Here is a 6,515-nt window from a genome sequence, read left to right as displayed (position 1 = left end):
TTTTCACAGAAACAATTCAGGAAAGGCATGTAGGAAGAGTGTTCGCCGTCTCTCACCGTCTGATACCAGCCAAGCACAGAGCATCTCAACCATCCACCCACCCACACACCCCCAGAAGGGTGGAGCAGAGGGCACCTGGGGGAGGAAGAGTTTATCTGGATATGGCCTGAGCCTTCTGTCTGTGGCTGGGGCTCTGCTGTGTGGGAGGGCTGTTGTGGAGGAGTAGACAGTTCCATTTCCATTTTAGCAAACGACTCAGGCAGGTTGTCCTAGATCAACACATACCATTAGTCAGAGCCACTTGTTTAGCAACAGTTATGATAAAGAATATCATTTTTTATTTAAATAAACAATAACCACATTATCCACTACAATAATAGGGCAGAGTAACCTTTATTTCTTCCTATATTTCTTCATATAAACAAAGCCCCACAATCCCTGACCAGAATGAGACCTGAGTATTATTTGCTATAACCTAACCCTTGGAAGCCAAACTCCCCAATACGTTCTAGCTACTGGAATGTTGGTGTGAATCTATAACTTACAAGATCGCTTGAGCAAGCTGTGGGTTGTGTATCTGTCACACGCGTCATTGATTCAACCTCCCATTCTCATGGAAAAAATGAAGTCAGAATAGAATACCATAAAATGGCAATTACAGTCTGCTGTCTACCTAGTGTGTGGAGTAACGTTACAGTCTGCTGTCTACCTAGTGTGTGGAGTAACGTTACCGTCTGCTGTCTACCTAGTGTGTGGAGTAACGTTACCGTCTGCTGTCTACCTAGTGTGTGGAGTAACGTTACAATCTGCTGTCTACCTAGTGTGTGGAGTAACGTTACAGTCTGCTGTCTACCTAGTGTGTGGAGTAACGTTACAGTCTGCTGTCTACCTAGTGTGTGGAGTAACGTTACAGTCTGCTGTCTACCTAGTGTGTGGAGTAACGTTACAGTCTGCTGTCTACCTAGTGTGTGGAGTAACGTTACAGTCTGCTGTCTACCTAGTGTGTGGAGTAACATTACAGTCTGCTGTCTACCTAGTGTGTGGAGTAACGTTACAATCTGCTGTCTACCTAGTGTGTGGAGTAACATTACAGTCTGCTGTCTACCTAGTGTGTGGAGTAACGTTACAGTCTGCTGTCTACCTAGTGTGTGGAGTAACGTTACAGTCTGCTGTCTACCTAGTGTGTGGAGTAACGTTACAGTCTGCTGTCTACCTAGTGTGTGGAGTAACGTTACAGTCTGCTGTCTACCTAGTGTGTGGAGTAACGTTACAGTCTGCTGTCTACCTAGTGTGTGGAGTAACGTTACAGTCTGCTGTCTACCTAGTGTGTGGAGTAACGTTACAGTCTGCTGTCTACCTAGTGTGTGGAGTAACGTTACAGTCTGCTGTCTACCTAGTGTGTGGAGTAACGTTACAGTCTGCTGTCTACCTAGTGTGTGGAGTAACGTTACAGTCTGCTGTCTACCTAGTGTGTGGAGTAACGTTACAGTCTGCTGTCTACCTAGTGTGTGGAGTAACATTACAGTCTGCTGTCTACCTAGTGTGTGGAGTAACATTACAGTCTGCTGTCTACCTAGTGTGTGGAGTAACGTTACAGTCTGCTGTCTACCTAGTGTGTGGAGTAACGTTACAGTCTGCTGTCTACCTAGTGTGTGGAGTAACGTTACAGTCTGCTGTCTACCTAGTGTGTGGAGTAACGTTACAGTCTGCTGTCTACCTAGTGTGTGGAGTAACGTTACAGTCTGCTGTCTACCTTGGAGTAACGTTACAGTCTGCTGTCTACCTAGTGTATTGAGTAACGTTACAGTCTGCTGTCTACCTAGTGTAGTCTTGTCTACCTAGTGTATTGAGTAACGTTACAGTCTGCTGTCTACCTAGTGTGTGGAGTAACGTTACAGTCTGCTGTCTACCTAGTGTATTGAGTAACGTTACAGTCTGCTGTCTACCTAGTGTGTGGAGTAACGTTACAGTCTGCTGTCTACCTAGTGTATGGAGTAACGTTACAGTCTGCTGTCTACCTAGTGTGTGGAGTAACATTACAGTCTGCTGTCTACCTAGTGTGTGGAGTAACGTTACAATCTGCTGTCTACCTAGTGTGTGGAGTAACATTACAGTCTGCTGTCTACCTAGTGTGTGGAGTAACATTACAGTCTGCTGTCTACCTAGTGTGTGGAGTAACGTTACAGTCTGCTGTCTACCTAGTGTGTGGAGTAACGTTACCGTCTGCTGTCTACCTAGTGTGTGGAGTAACGTTACCGTCTGCTGTCTACCTAGTGTGTGGAGTAACATTACAGTCTGCTGTCTACCTAGTGTGTGGAGTAACGTTACAATCTGCTGTCTACCTAGTGTGTGGAGTAACGTTACAGTCTGCTGTCTACCTAGTGTGTGGAGTAATGTTACAGTTTACCTTTAGATGGATTGTTTGCTCTATTGCTGGGATCGAGGCATTGTAACTCCCTGATGTTGAGGGCTGCTCAAGTGATATCTGGATTGGTTTCATTGGTGATGTTGGCTAGTGATCATTAAATATTACTTTCTAAATTGGATTATTACGGTTTTCTTGATTATACATAGATTTGGTTATATAGTTATGTTTATGATAGAGAACAATTTGTTTATGCTAACGGCTGTGCATCTACCAGGGAACCCACAAGGTTCGATAATTTGACCTTTGTTGTTCCTAATCTATATCAATGATCTTGATGCTTTGTCTTGTACCGTACTTTCCATTGTCTTTTCTGATGATACCAATTTGATTTTAATCACACAAGAATTTTGATTCACTAATTAATGAAGCCAACTCATGCATGGCCAAATTGTCTGAAAGGTTCCAGATAAACAAATTATTTTAAATGTTCAAAAAAAATCCAACTTTATTGTATTCACTAGTAAGAATAAGAAATATTGTTAAAAAAGAGTCTCAATTGGGGGAATGAAATGGAACAAGTCACATCCAATAGATTCCTAAGAGTTGTAATTGATGAAAAGTTATCATGGAAAGATCATATTCAATCTGTCTGCAGCAAAGTGATGAAATCTGTTGGTATCATCAGACAGATGAGTGGTTTGGTTCATCAGGCTTGCTTCCTAACTCTTTTCTAATTAATGAAGCCAACTCAGGCATGGCCAAATTTTCTGAATGGTTCCAGATTAACAAATTATCTTAAAATGTAAAGAAGGAGTCAGAATCTCAATTGGTTGGAATGAAATGGAACAAGTCATATCCACTAGATTCCTCAGAGATGTAATTGATAAAGTAAACTGAATCAGCTGTCTGTCCTGTCTCCTTGTAGCGCTGTCTTAGACGGCTCACAGTACGGACATTGCAATTTATTGCCCTGGCCACATCTGCAGTCCACATGCCTCTTTACAGCATGCCTAAGGCACGTTCACACAGATGAGCAGGGACCCTGGGCATCTTTCTTTTTTGTGTTTTTCAGAGTCAGTAGAAAGGCCTCTTTAGTGTCCTAAGTTTTCATAATGGTGACCTTAATTGCCTACTGTCTGTAAGCTGTTAGTGTCTTAACGACCGTTCCACAGGTGCATGTTCATGAATTGTTTATGGTTCATTGAACAAGCATGGGAAACCGTGTTTAAACCCTTTACAATGAAGATCTGTGAATTTATTTGGATTTTTACAAATTATCTTTGAAAGAAAGGGTCCTGAAAAAGGGCCAACTGCAATTTTCCCAAGTCCCTCTTTGTGGCACCTGACAATGATTGAAAAGTAGTCCAGGTGCGCCAAAACCAGGGCCCGTAGGACCTGCCTTGTTAATAGTGTTGTTAAGAAGGCAGAGCCGCACTTTATTATGGACAGATTTCTCCCCATCTTAGCTACTGTTGTATCAATATGTTTTGACCATGACAGTTTACAAATCAGGGTTACTCCAAGCAGTTTAGTCACCTCAACCTGCTCAATTTCCACATTATTCATTATGGGGTGTAGTTGAGGTTTAGGGTTTAGTGAATGATTTCTCAAACACAATGCTTTTAGTTTTGTAAATATTATTCTGAAACTATTTGCAACTTTTTTTAAAGTGTTGCAGTCATTTCAGTCGCTCTAGTAGCTGACGTGTATAGTGTTGAGTCATCTGTATACATAGACACACAGGCCTTACTCAAAGCCAGTGGCTAGTTGTTAGTAAAGATTGAAAAAAGGAAGGGGCCTAAACAGCTACCCTGTAGAATTCCTGATTCTACCTGGATTATGTTTGAGAGGCTTCCATTAAAGAACAACCTCTGTGTTCTGTTAGACAAGTAAATCTTTGTCCACATTATAACAAGGGGTGTTAAGCCATAACACATAAGTTTTTCCAGCAGCAGACTATGATTGATAATGTCAAAAGTCTAACAAAGCCCCACAGTAATTTTATCATACATTTCTCTCAGCCAATAATCAGTCGTTTGTGTAAATGCAGTGCTTGTTGAGTGTCCTTCCCTATACGTGCTGAAAGTCTGTTGTCAATTTGTTTATTGTGAAATGGCATTGTTTCTGGTCAAACACATTTTTTTCCAAAACTTTACTAAGGGTTGGTGACAGGCTGATTGGTCAGCTATTTGAGCCAGTAAGGGGGGGGCTTTACTATTCTTGGGTAGCGGAAAGACTTTGGCTTCCCTCCAGGCCTCTGGGCACACACTTTCTATTAGGCTTAAATTGAAGATGTGGCAATATTGTCCTCAGTCATTTTCCATCCAGCTTGTCAGACACCGGTGGCTTGTCATTGTTGATAGAAAACATTTTTTTCACCTCTTCCACACTGACTTTACAGAAATAAAAAAGAACAATTCTTGTTTTTCATAATTTGGTCAGATATATGTTTGTTTAACTTGCCAATGAAAGTCATTAAGTAGTTGGCAATATCAATGGGTTTTGTGATAAATGAACCATCTGATTCAATGAATGATGGAGCCAAGTTGGTACTCTAAAGCATTTACTAACATTCCTTATATAATGTAGCTTTGCTTCACAGTATAGTTTATTTGTATTTAGTTCAGTCATATGATTTCTTAATTTGCAATACGTTTACCAATCAGTTGGGCTGTCAAACGTATTTGCCATACCTTTTGCCTTATCCCTCTCAAACATCATTTAAAAAAAATTCATCTATCCAAAAGGATTTAAGTTTTTACAGTCATTTTCTTAATGGGTGCGTGCTTATTAGTAACTGGAATAAGCAATTTCATAAATGTGTCAAGTGCACATTATACACCACAGACCAGCAAATATTCTTTACATCATCAACATACCGTATGAATCGCTACAAAACTTATTGTATGACCTCTTATAGACTATATTAGTCCCAGCCTATCTGGTTTTCCAAGACATTGCTATTATATTGTGATCACTACATCCTATGGATTTGGATACTGCTTTAAAGCAAATTTCTGCATCATTAGTAAAGATTTGATCAATACATGTTGATTTAATTCCTGTGATGTTTGTAACTACCCTGGTCGGTTGACTGACAACCTCATCCGGGTTGCAGGCACTGATTACAGTTTGAACATTTTTCTTGAGTGGGCAGCTTGACGAGATCCAGTCAATATTTAAATCACCCAGAAAATATACTTCTCTGTTGATATCACATACATTATCAAGCATTTCACACATATTATCCAGATATAGACCACCAAGTGTTAACAGTCAGTAACAGCTTCCCACAAGAATGGGCTTCAGGTGAGGCAGATGAACCTGTTTTCCTACAGAATTTTTATTCTTTTTTTTAACAGATTTTTGTAAAGGCTTTTTTTCTTCCGTCTTGGTTTGTACCATGAAATTGAACTGAGCACATGCAGTGTAGCTTTGTATGCATATTACTTCGACAGTATTTAACATGAGATCCTCTAAGCTTTACAGGAATGTGGTTCTTTATATAGACCCCAACACCGCTCCCGTTGGCATTTCTGTCTTTTCGGTAGATGTTATAAGCATGTATTACCACTGTAACATCAAAGGTATTATCTAAGTGAGTTTCAGAGAGTCAGAATATGAATGTCAAATCAAATCAAAGTTTGTCACGTGCGCCGAAATACAAGAGGTGTAGACCTTACAATGAAAGGAAAATGATGTGGATATATTGAAGCAACATCTCAAGACGTCAGTCAGGAAGTTAAAGCTTGATCGCAAATGGGTCTTTCAAATGGACAATGACCCCAATAATACTTCCAAAGTTGTGGCAAAATTGCTTAAGGACAACAAAGTCAAGGTATTGGAGTGCCATCACAAAGCCCTGACCTTAATACTATAGAGCATTTGTGGGCAGAACTGAAAAAGCATGTGCGAGCAAGGAGGCCTACAAACCTGACTCAGTTATACCAGCTCTGTCAGGAGGAATGGGCCAAAATTCACCCAACTTATTGTGGGAAGCTGGTGGAAGGCTACCTGAAACTTTTTACCCAAGTTAAACAATTTAAAGGCAATGCTACCAAACACTAATTGACTGTATGTAAACTTCTGACCCACTGGGAATGTGATGAAAGAAATAAAAGCTGAAATAAATCATTCTCTATTATTC

At 40.4% G+C, this 6,515-nt stretch overlaps 1 long non-coding RNA gene across 4 annotated transcripts; it reads right to left on the bottom strand.

Annotated features, from left to right (window-relative positions):
- Positions 1-695: 695 nt before the first annotated feature.
- On the bottom strand, positions 696-2,372 carry LOC127906276 (uncharacterized). Of its 4 annotated transcripts, none has more exons than XR_008060706.1 (5): positions 2,307-2,372; positions 2,163-2,270; positions 1,574-1,753; positions 890-997; positions 696-745 (listed from the first exon to the last, which is right to left on the bottom strand). It is a non-coding gene; the product is annotated as an uncharacterized LOC127906276 (long non-coding RNA). The 4 variants fall into 4 exon arrangements; XR_008060707.1 differs by having other exon boundaries at positions 1,574-1,681; positions 2,199-2,270; XR_008060708.1 differs by lacking the exon at positions 1,574-1,753 and adding an exon at positions 1,106-1,213 and having other exon boundaries at positions 2,199-2,270.
- Positions 2,373-6,515: the final 4,143 nt, after the last annotated feature.

This window comes from Oncorhynchus keta, chromosome 12 (genome assembly GCF_023373465.1).
Source record: "Oncorhynchus keta strain PuntledgeMale-10-30-2019 chromosome 12, Oket_V2, whole genome shotgun sequence".
Classification (NCBI taxonomy): Eukaryota; Metazoa; Chordata; class Actinopteri; order Salmoniformes; family Salmonidae; genus Oncorhynchus; species Oncorhynchus keta.
The sequence above is the reverse complement of the archived record's forward strand: the minus strand, read 5'-3'. Positions and strand labels throughout refer to the sequence as shown.